The sequence below is a fragment of the Mesoplodon mirus genome, assembly GCF_964341445.2.
Source record: "Mesoplodon mirus genome assembly, chromosome: 9".
Classification (NCBI taxonomy): Eukaryota; Metazoa; Chordata; class Mammalia; order Artiodactyla; family Ziphiidae; genus Mesoplodon; species Mesoplodon mirus.
The window spans coordinates 33489068-33501924 of record NC_138985.1 but is presented as its reverse complement, the minus strand read 5'-3'; positions in this window follow the sequence as shown (position 1 = coordinate 33501924).

The following is a 12857-nucleotide window of genomic DNA, read 5'->3' as shown; positions in this document are numbered from 1 at the left end:
CTTACTTATGTTTTCCCCTTGTGGTTGGGAAGCCTTATCCTGTAGGGTAGAGTCTGTTTTGTCTAGTTAAGCATCTTAGGACAACTGACACAAATTATATTGCTACATGCAGAAAACTTCTTCCCTAGGTGTGCTTTAGGGTCTTTTTGGATCTTCTGTTTCCTAGTTTCACTGACACCAAAGCAGCTATGGCAGCCACACTCTCTTGGTTCCCCCAAAAACTTATAGCTCTGGAAACTATAATTAGGGAGGAAGGAAGGAAAGAAGGAAGGAAGGAAGGAAGGAAGGAAGGGAGGGAGGGAGGGAGAGAGGAAGGGAGGAAAGGAAAAACAAAGAAAGTAAGGAAGGGGGACTGAGGGAAGGGAAAGGGAAGGAGATGGAGGAAAGTTGAAGGAGGAGAGAAAGACAGACAGACAGAGACAGAGAGGGAGAAATGTGTTGTTGCAGAGCCGTGATGTAGAGAATGCAGTGGTATTTCTTGTTGCAACCAGGACTGACAGCTGGCCTTAGTCACTTTAGGGATGTAAATGCAAGTTATTTTTGTAGCATATAATCCCTACAACCCTCCACTCTGTTCAACCCAAGGATTCCTTTAGTCCCTGTCTTGGCAGACTTCTTAATGACAAATCTATGTACTTGCTTAATTTGTCTCTGAAAGCTCTTTGCTCGAGCACATATACCAATTTGTATCTATACCAATGCCAAAGACAAATTGGTGGGTCCTTCATATAGGCAAAGTCTTTCATTTAGACCATAAGTATTTATTGAACCCCTACTATGTGTTTGTTAGGGCTCTGAGTGCTGGGGATACAGCATGAGCTCAAATTACTCTTCTTACAGAGTTTGTGTTCCAGTTTACACATGTATTTCTACATAGTTTTTGTCAATATTTTGTGTGTGTGTGTGTGTGTAATGGGAAGCTCATCATTATCAGGGGCACTGCATAATCAGCTTTACTTCAGACACAATGAATAGCCTTGAATTAAAAAGCAAAGCAGTATTTTATTGTGTAGCTTTTTTTTAACAGTGTGCTAAACTTTTACAAACAATTATTTAACACTCAAAACCAGTATTTATTACCTTCTTCACTTTACAGAGAAGGAGTGATTCTGAGACATGTTAAGAAACTTGCTCAAGAGTAAAGGGTAAGTGACTAGTAGGAATTCAAACTCAGTGCACTAGATTTGAGATCTGGCTCTTTGCACCAGGGATGACTATGCCTCCCAATCGTCGTTCAGTTTCACAATGTATTTGTCTTTCTTTCTCTACTCTCTTGTATACACTGTGATTGCTTTGTAGAGATCTATTTATTACCCTATGTTCTTTTTGATGATGTATCTAATTGCTCAAATGCAAACACAAACTGACTGGATGAGTAAGAAGGTGCCAAAACTCGGGAACGCTCAGGGACCATTGGGATGAATTCAGTGAGGTGGCACCCTCGTATACCTATCTCTCTGCTTCCCTCTTGGTAAAAATAAGTCTCTTGAGGAGAGGAAATGTTGGATGTGTCCCTGGAAAAAGATACCGGGAGCAGGGAGCATCTTTATGTAAATACAAACTATTGCTACTTCTGGGTGGATTAAATGAACTCTTAGTTTCTTTTTAAGTCAAAGGCTTTTCATCGTATCAGCTAGGATGTATGTAGGAGATTTCTGCTAGGCCATGTGAGCAGAATATATTCTACTTGTGCCTTATGTTCTGGTCCCCTTTCTTTATATGAAGCATTATATTCTTCATATAAGCAGACAGGCAAGTCCAGAATACGTTCTCAGGACATTATTTAAAACTTTTCAGTTGACTTCAATGCAGTGCTAATTACAATAGTCATGACATGGAAGCAACCTAAATGTCCATCTATAGATGAATGGATAAAGAAAATGTGGTATATATACACAATGGAATATTACTCAGCCATAAAAAAGAGTGAAAGAATGCCCTTTGCAGAAACATGGATGGACCTAGAGATAATTATACTATATATATATATATATATATATATATATATATATATATATATATACACACACACACACATATATATATATATATATATGAATAACTTTGCCATACACCTGAAACTAACACAACATTGGAAACTAACTATATTTCAATTAAAAATAAAACACATTTCAGTTGAAAAAAATTGTTAGTATACTAGTGGAGTAAAACAAGAAGCAATCCCAAATGGTTATTGGGCCTATGATAAAGCAAGTAAAAGGTAGTTAAGATTGCAAAGAAAGTAAGGCAAGATTCTGGGCACTCTGAAAATGTAGAAAAAACTAAAATAACCCATAACAATTTTTATCTTTGTGGAGACAGCCCTTATATTCACAACTTGATTACTAAATGACACAAAACAAATATGGAGAGTCAGACTGAGCATTATCTCAATAGACTAAAAGTACCAGAAGCTATTTTATATTTTCAAAGGAACCACGCTGATATTTGAGAATGAGAAAAAATGAGAAAAAAAAGGACACATTTAAATACATTCATTCATATAGAAACTAAATTGAAATACACAAAATAGAAAAATGAAATTCAGATTGTATTTATTTAAATCTTAATCATAGATTGTTTTTAAGTTCTAAATTAAAATACTGTTTCAAATTATTTGGTATTTTAAAAACTAGAATACTAAACATACAGGTTTCCCCTGCGATCAGAAAGTAGGGTGTTCCTGGGAGAACTTTTATGAGCCCAAATGATGTAAAGCAAAGAAGCAGTTCCCTTAGGACATATTTTGCTAATGGATGCACAAAATTAGTTAAGATAAAGCAGAGATGCTCACACAATTCAAAGCAATGGTGACTGCATATTGTGATGCTGAGTGTAGTTCCCAGGGAAGGAGCTTGGCTACTCCAGGTGTGGGCTTCAAATCAAACGCTGAGCAATGCTATTTTCACTTTTCACCTTTTCTCATAAAAGTGAAATCCTCTTTGGATTTATTCTCCTTAGCAAAAACAGGTACTTTAATAAAAGCAGGTCTTTCATAAAAGTGAGGTGGTGTAAAGCAAACTTTCAAAAAGTGGGCCTTACCTGTATTACTTAGAGAGACCAAAATCACATATTCTAAATTTTGAACTCAAATTGACAGTACAGGGCTTGTAACAATAGCTAATATTCTCAGTCAGAGATTGTCTTCTAGGAAATTCTTACATTAATTTCAATACCAAGTAAAATTAAATGCAATAAAATCAATTAATAAGGGTAGTGCTCAGATAAAATTATTTTCCACTTTGAGATTTAATTTTTCCCTAAGTTCTTTAGCTAAGTTGGTTAAACTTTAACCAAAATCCAGTTTCCCCTCCATCATGTTTTACATTAATGATGTTTTACACTGGTGATGTTTCTGTGTGCCTTTCTGGAGTCCACATGAACACGCATTCTTGAAGGAAAAACAATGTTTGCTAAGATGTGCTCACACCATTGTGAGAACTGTATTCAGTAAGACTCAGAGGATTCACGTGTGTGTTCTGTGTAATATGCTATTTGAGATATGGTTCTTAAATAAGGGTCTACCTTGGCTAGAGAAGAGCTTGTTTGCTGAAAGATTAAGAAATATTAAACTGGGGAGATAGACACAAGGGAGAGAAGGGAAAGGATTGCAGAAATGGAGAGGGAGAGAGAGAACTTCTCAAATATTATACAACTCTTTCTACTGTTGAGAATCTGCCACATGGAAAGAAGAATAGAACACAGCACACTGAGAGTTTATTTTATTAATAGGCCCAGTAAAGATAACTTGAAAGATGTTTTAACTATTTTAAGTGTAAAAGCTTAACAAGAACGGTGGGCTACTAATTGAAATAGAATTATATTGATGTGTGGGTTTCATTTATTTAAAAATAAGTAAACAATTAGGGCCAGTGGAAGAGTTTGTGAGGATAAATACTGATAATTTGTTTAAAAATAAATATTAATTACCTAACCATGCCAGATTTTTTCAGAATGTAATTCTCACATTGAAAATCTTTAGACTTATTTTCTCTCATTGAAAATCTTTTTATTAAAATTCAAGTGTATTTTCCATAAATCAGTACAGAAAGAAGAAAAATAATAGTGATAAGCTCTCTGCTTCATTTCCTCCTCTTGATGAAAACTGTACTTTTTATCACACTAAGAAAATAGAAGCAATTACAAGAGGAATCCACAGTTTCCACCACACCATCAGCCGCTACACTCATATGATCTCATCAACTTGGCCTTCCCTCCTGCTTCTTCAGAAGAGCTACTAATGTTCCGATCTAAGACCAACCTCTCCATTCCACTCCACTCAGTGGAATGATATCTAGTGATAACATTCTAGCTCTCCGACTCAAGGGCATTGCTCCAAACATAGACAGCTTTCTCTCTTGCATCACCACTTTTTTTCTGTCCACTGATTCATTTCTTTCAGCATGTAAACATCTTTTATGAAATAAAAATCTCTATCTCGTCCATACCTCCTTCTCCAGCCCCTGCGCTATATTTTCCTTCTTTTTCTGGCCAGTTTCCTCTCAAGGACTGTCTAACCAGTTTTCTGTTAATTCCTCTCCCTCATTTCTCTTGAAGCCATTACACTTAAAGCTTTGGAATAACCAAGTGAAACCTCTTGTAATAATATTCCCAAATGACTTCTGTGTTGTTCAATCCAGTAATCAATCCTGAGTCTCAATCAGATTGCTCTCACCTCCTTGTAATGTGTTCTTCACAAAGATCCCACAGTACCACATAGCCTGGTCTCTTTTTTTCTTGTTATCACTAGCTATGCCATACTCATTTTTGCTGGTTTCCTACCCATCACCCCAAACTCAAGGTTTGTAGAAATCCATGACTCACAACTCAGAACTCTGTATTTTTCTCTGCAGTTCACTCCCTCAGTGAACTCATGCAGTCTCAGAGGTTTAAAATACCCTCTATGCACTAAGGATGCCCCAAAGCATATTTCCAAACCAGATTTCACCAAGTCTGGACTTCATATAACCTGTCTATTTCATATCTCCCCAATAATGACTCTCGAACATCCAGCTTTAATACGTTCAAATCTCAACTCAATTTCTCCTCTCTCAATTTTTTTTTAGCTCTGCAAATAATACCTCTTCCCCCTCACCACACCCCACGTTGCTCAGGAAAAAAGCCCTTGGAATCATATTTCTTTATTTTTTTATTTCACACTACAGAACAATAGTTCATCACTGACTTGATTTATAGGAATAAAGCTGTTCTGGTCTCCTTTCATATGCTCATACTCACGCCCTTTTATTTATAACATGGTACACACACACACATGAACAAGAACACACATTACAAGGAGAGTTTCCATAACCTTACTGTACCTTTCATATTCTACTATTCTACTGTAAGGCTGAACCAAAAAATTTTAACCTATCATTTCTTGATAGGTCTTGTGTTTCCAACTTTTGCCATTAGAATAGGTTTTGAAGGAATGATCTTAAACAAAATGTCATTTTCCTTGTGTTAATGTATTTCCGGCAAGTCAATTCCTAAGTGTTAGATTATTAAGCTAAAGATTAAATTAACCTATAATTTTGATCCCCTCATTCTCTACAGGTATTATGCCAAACTTTGCATCCACAGCAAAGCATGAGAATATTTGTTGACCACATAACAACATATTTCAATTTTACCCTTCACTTTATATCCTTGAGTGAGCATAATGTGCATATATCATATTTAAATATCATGGCTATTTACCTCTTTGTGAGCTGTTTTCATGTATTTTTTCTTGATCTTCTTTTGGAGCATTTGTTTTCCTGATGATTCCCTAGAACTCTTAATATTTTAAACAGGAATCATCTCTTGGTGATATATTTGAACATATTTTCCCCTTAGTTTGCCATTTATCTTAATATTGTCAATGGTGTTTTTTCTTTTTTTTAAACATCTTTATTGGAGTATAATTGCTTTGCAATGGTGTGTTAGTTGCTGCTGTATAACAAAGTGAATCAGCTATACGTATACATATATCCCCATTTCTCCTCCGTCTTGCGTCTCCCTCCCACCCTCCCTATACCACCCCTCTAGGTGGTCACAAAGCACCCAGCTGATTTCCCTGTGCTATGCGGCTGCTTCTCACTAGCTATCTATTTTACGTATGGTAGTGTATATATGTCAATGACATATGTACTTAAGCACTTTGTATTCTTTGGGTCAATTGTAAATGGTATTGCATCTTTTATTTCCCTTTCCTCTTGTTTGTTTTCAGTGTATAGAAATGAAGTATGCCTTCCTGAAAAGGAAAGAGAAGCAGGAAGGAGTGGGCAGGCAGGGGGAGGCAAGGGTTTTGATATCAACGACCTCAGCCTGGGCTCTGCAGAATAAGGACTGGGGTTCTGGGGTTTTGGCCGGTCTGGGGGCTGCAGCAATGTCAGAGTCCCATGCTGGGGTAGAACAAGGGATCTGCAAGACGAGAACAGATATGTAGACTTGAGTCTCAGAAGGTGGATAGCAGGGTCCTGAGTCTTAGGAGCCAAAGGGGCCAGCCAGCTAGGCATCCCTCGGGTTAAATTAGATGTTTTGGGCGCGTGCGCTCTCGTGCTCCTCTCCTGCTCTGGAGGAGTGCCCGAGGCCCCGGGAGGGCTGCATCTTCACCCAGCAGTCCAGCTGAGCATCTGCACCCTGGGGTGACGCTGTCCCTGCGGCTGGGTGGGCGGCAGACCCGCAAGGCTGGATCTCAGGCCCAGGGAGGAAGGGGCACAGATGCGGGGAGAGCCTGCGCGACAGAGGCCGGCGGGACGTTGCACCAGCCTGAGGCCGCCGTGCGCTCTCCCGGGGAAGTTGTCCCTGGATACCGGGACCCCGGCAGTGGCGGGCTGCACAGACTACCGGGAGGGGAGGTGTGGAGAGTGACCTGTGCTCGCACACGGGCCTCTGGGCGGAGGCAGCAGCAGCCCCAGCGTCCCACGCCCGTCTCTGGGGTCCGCGCTGATACCCGCGGCTCGCGCCCGTCTCTGGAGCTCCTTTAAGCAGCGCTCTTAATCCCCTCTCCTTGCGCACCAGGAAACAAAGAGGGAAGAAAAAGTCTCTTGCCTCTTCGGCAGCTCCAGACATTTTCCCCGGACTCCCTCCCGGCTAGCCGTGGTGCACTAACCCCGTCAGGCTGTCTTCCCGCCGCCAGCCCCAGTCCTCTCCCTGCGCTCCGACTGAAACCCGAAACCCGAGCCTCAGCTCCCAGCCCCGCCCGCCCTGGCGGCCGAGCAGACAAGCCTCCTGGGCTGGTGAGTGCTGGTCGGCAACGATCCTCTGTGCGGGAATCTCTCCGCTTTGCCCTCCGCACCCCTGTTGCTGCGCCCTCCTCCGTGGCTCCGAAGCTTCCCTCCTCCGCTACCCGCAGTCTCCGCCCGCGAAGGGGCTCCTAGTGTGTGGAAACCTTTCCTCCTTCACGGCTCCCTCCCACTGGTGCACGTCCCGTCCCTATCCTTTTGTCTCTGTTTATTCCTTTTTCTTTTGCCCTACCAAGGTACGTGGGGAGTTTCTTGCCTTTTGGGAGGTCTGAGGTCTTCTGCCAGCGTTCAGTAGGTGTTCTGTAGGAGTTGTTCCACGTGTAGATGTATTTCTGATGTATTTGTGGGGGGGAAGGTGATCTCCACGTCTTACTCTTCCGCCATCTTGAAGGTCTCTTGTCAATGGTGTTATTAACACATAGAAAGTTTGTGGGTTTTGTTGTTTTGTTATTTTTTTCATGTTTTCTGTTTTAATGGGACCATCATTTTCTTTGATGGCTTCTGGACTTGTGTGTCATAGTAGAAAAGTTTTCCCCATTTCAATGTCATAAAGAAGTTTTCCCAAATTTTCCTCCTCAATATGATGGCTTCATATTATATAATTAAATTGCTCATGCAGTCAATAATTTATTTTGTTACATGGTATGATATAGAAGTCTAACTTTGTTTTAATTTCCAAATGACTATCTGGTTATCTTTACATCTTGTATTGAATTATGATTTTGTATGCACAATTATCATACCATAAATTCCTATCAGTAATTGTGTATAATTCTGGAGTTTTGCTATATCTGATTGGTCTTTGCCTCTTTTTGTAAATGGGTACAACACTCTTTTGATAGTTTGTTTACTAATATGTCTTCATAGATGATAGGGTTAGTCCTAGTTATTGATCTTCCTTTTTACTATTCTCTGACTGTTCTTTTCTACTTATATTTCCATATAAATTTTAGGATCAGATTTTCTAGTTCCAATTTTAAGATACCTTTGTTATCTACATTGGGATTTTATTGAATTTATAAATTAATCTTTATAAAGAGGAAATTTTTATGCAAAACAATGTATTTAAATTTATTTCACTTTCATCCTTCAGTAGTTTTTAAAAATATTTTCTTGAATTATAATTTGTATTTGTTTGATACCTTACTATTGGTAAAGCTATAGATTTAAATACATTAACTTTGTACCCTGTTTTTCACTAATTTTTAGCATTTTATTGAAGTTATTTTTAAGCAAAAAAATCTCATATCTTCAGCAATTTTCATACTCCAATACCTTTCATTTCTAGTTTGATTATCTAAAATTTCCAGTGAACATTCAATAGCCATGGTAAGCATCAGTGTTTCATTCTTCTTTCTGACTTTCACGAGACTTTGCCTAATGTGTCCCCATTAAGCAGATTACTAGCTTTGGGTTAACAGGTATATTCTTTCATGTTATGGGCATATCCATTTGTCCTTAACAATGTGCACACAATATATTTATTGTATTTACATTTTTTTAAATTAAATCAGGGATCTTTGTTTAATTTTGTCACAGACCTTTGGGCATCTTTAGGTATATTTGATTTTAACTATATTAAAATAACAGATTTCTTAATATTGAAACTTCCATTCACTTTTGGAAGAACCTCACTCATTCATAACTGGTTCTATTCTCTATTTCTCTCTCTCTCTCTCTCTCTTTTGTTTTTTTAGTATTTTGAAACAATATTTCTTATGAAAATTGATATGTTTTATATTGTTCTCTCTTTCTTTCCTACTCTTGTATGACTTTAGTATAAATATTATTATAATTATTTCTTATAGAGATGCCCATATTTCAAAATGTATACATATTGTAACATAAAATAATTATATATATTTATATTATAATTATAAAATATATTTATTATATTATATATTATATTATGATATATTTTAATATAATAATAATGTATTATATTATACTATATTTTATTTAATAATTATATAAATAATAATTATATTATTATTATATGGTCACATAATTATTATTATACAATATATATAATTATATATTATATTATTTATATGTATTGTATGCTATATATTTAATATATATAAATTATATATATTATGTATAATATATATAACATATGTTTATATGATATATAAATACACATATATACACATATATATGTATATATATATACAATGGCATTTGATTTTTTAATTTTATTTTATTAAATTATAGCTGATTTACAATGTTGTTTTAACTTCTAATGTATGGCAAAGTGATTCATTTTATATATATATATATATATTATTTTTCATATTCTTTTTCTTTATGGTTTATCACAGGATATTGAATATAGTTCCCTGTGCTATACAGTAGGACATTGTTGTTTATCCATTCTCTGTATAATAGTTTGCATCTGCTAATCCCAAACTCCCAATCCATCCCTCCACAACCACTCCCCTTGGTAACCACAATTGTTTTCTCTATGTCTGTGAGTCTGTTTCCATTTCATAGGTAAGTTCATTTGTGTCATTTTTTAGGTTCCACATGTAAGTGATATCATATGGTATTTGTCTTTCTCTTTCTGAGGTACTTCACTTAGTATAATAATCTCTAGATCAATCCATGTTGCCACAGATGGCATTATTTCATTTTTTTATGGCTGAGTAATATTCCACTGTATGTGTATATATATATATATATATATATATATATATATATATATATATATATATATATATATATACCACTTCTTCTTTATCCATTCATCTGTGGCAAGGCTATTGCAAATAGTGTTGCAGTGAACACTGAGGTGCATGTATGTTTTCTAATTATAGTTTTCTCCAGATATATGCCCAGGAATAGGATTGCAGGATTTTATGGCAACTCTTAGTTTTTTGAGAAACGTCTTTTCTCTTTTCCATAGTGGCTGCACCAATTCACATTCCCACTAACAGTGTAAGAAGTCTTCCTTTTCTCTACACTCTCTCCAGCATTTGTTTTCTGTAGATTTTTTAATGATAGCCATTCTGGCTGGTGTGAGGTGGTACCTCATCATGGTTTTGATTTGCATTTCTCTAATAATTAGCAATGTTGAGCATCTTTTCATGTACCTACTGGCCATCTGCATGTCTTTGGAGAAATGTGTATTTAGGTCTTCTGCCCATTTTTTTATTGGGTTGGTTGTTTTTTTGTTATTGAGTTGCATGAACTGTTTGTATATTTTGGAAATTAAGCCCTTGCTGGTGGCATCATTTGCAAATATTTTCTCCCAGTCCATAGGTTTTCTTTTTACTTTGTTTATGTTTTCCTTTGTTGTACAAAAACTTATAAGTTCAATTAGGTTCCATTTTTGCTTTTATTTCTATTGCCTTGGGGGACTGACCTAAGAAATCATTGGTATGATTTATGTCAGCTAATATTTTGCCTATGTTCTCGTCTAAGCGTTTTATGGTGTCATGTCTTATATTTAAATCTTTAAGTCATGGCATCTAATTTTAAGTACAAGTTTTGTGGTTAAATATCTTGACTCAAATATTTTGTATAGCAACTTGAACCCAGAGTGTCTCCTGATTTCATGATTAACAATTCACCCCTAAGTCAAAATAAAGCAAAATAGATTAAACCTTTTTCTACTTTTTGCTTTACAACTAATTAAAATTCAATGAACACATTTGCTTTAATGTGTCGGAGGCAATTTGATAGCTGTATTTCACAGACATTTAATTGTTCATCACTTAACACAAAACCTCCCATGTTTCATCATCACATGCAGGATTGATATGTTTGATATAATCACATGAATATTAGAAGAATATTACAACTTCAAGATACTTTTCTTATGAAAAGGCTAATTAGTTTGAGCTACAGAATAAATAATTGATTATGTGGATAATGAAGCAACTATCTAAAGCTAAAAAAAAAAAGCATGCAATTGACATTTCCCCTTGGCGCATTCTTTATAGATTGATAAGAACTCAAACTTTTCTTCTGAATATCAGTTGTAATTGTTTTTCTTAATGTGATAGTCTTTTGCAAAGAAAACCTAAAAAATATTTTTATTGTTCATAATTATGGATTTTTAGAGGCTTTTCACAAAGAATATGCTTAATCTAATTTGTCTACATGAATAGATTAAATGGTGCAGCTCATTAAAAATCATTTTCTTAGCTCTAGGGCCTAGATCCAAACATCATTTAGACAGGAACTAATGAAATTATCCTTATCTGAATGCTCTAAAGGAGATAAGGAAGAAAATGTCAATTCTGCTATTTCTATAGGGCAACAAGTCACAGTACTCAACACATAATCAAAGGAAACATTTAAAATAATCTCTGCAGACTAATTAAAAGTTCAATTAAGGAGACTATAATGATCTTCACTGATGAACTTTTATAAAAGACACATTTGAATAGATAAAGTTTTGCTCTGAAAAAAATTATAATCAAGCATTACAATTCAAGTAGAAGTCCATTTGCAATTGAAGTGCTTTTGACAGCAGTTTTCATTTCATTGCTACATCAAAGAAAGCATATGGATACGGATCTAGAGCCTAGAGCAGACTGTGAAATTCCTTTGGACAGAGGCTCTGTGTTGATTTATTCTGTAGAACTATAATTCACCTTCTGTTCATTGTCTGTACTGTGTCCTAGAAGAGGCTGTCTGGTTTGGGGACATAATGGGTGCCCTCATGGAGCCTCTGATACAACCAAAAAGATTTTTTTTAAAAAAGTGTCCTCCTGAAGAGGGCTTTACAAACAGGCAACACACTTTGTTATCCACGTCTTATTAGATTTTCATGTTATTTCTAAGAGTTAAAGAGGACAGTTGTTACTTTTCTTAATATGCAAATACCACCACCACCACCACATATGAACAACAAATGCTGCAGCCCAGGTGATGCTGAAAACTCAGCCTCTGTGCACCAGTGCTGAGTCAAATCTCAGAGACAGAGTGTTAGGTGAAGTAAAGAAGAATAGATTTATTGCTTTGCCAGGCAAAGGGGGACACAGAGAGCTCCTGCCCTGGAAAATCGTGTGTCCCAACCTGTGGGGGGTGGATTTGGTGAGGAGTTTTATAGCAATGGTTCAAGGGTGGGGTTGCTGATAAGAATCCGGGTGTGTGCAGGGCCTGCACTCCTTTAACCTGGATGCTGGTGGTCAAGGTTAGCAAGCTGTGACCTTCCCTCTGGAACATTTTCCACTTGCTGGGAGTTTTAGTTCTGCAGAATAGCTCAAAGATATGGTTATGTGTATCCTTTTGGGGGGAACCAGGACCCTGCCCCAAGGCTGCACTATTGTTTCTTGACTGCTCCTCCTTTTTCTCTGCATCCTCTCCCTTCCTTGATTAGCAACTGTTTGAAAGACTTCCATGTCCAGGAGCCCCACAGAGTCCTGCATGTTTTCACAAGGAGGTTAAGTGATTTGAACTAAATCACAAAGTCAATCATGAGTAAAGAGCCTGCAGACTAGGATTTCCCAATGCCTTACATGTGCAAGTTATTTCCACTGCATGAGTGGCCTCAATGAGGGGACACAAGAGTCTGGTTTCCAAGTGTCTCCTAAAGCCTTGAGAGGTATTTAGGAAGTGCTATTAGCTAGTGACTAAAAGAACAGTTAAATCAACAAATGGTGTAATTTTCCCAGTCTC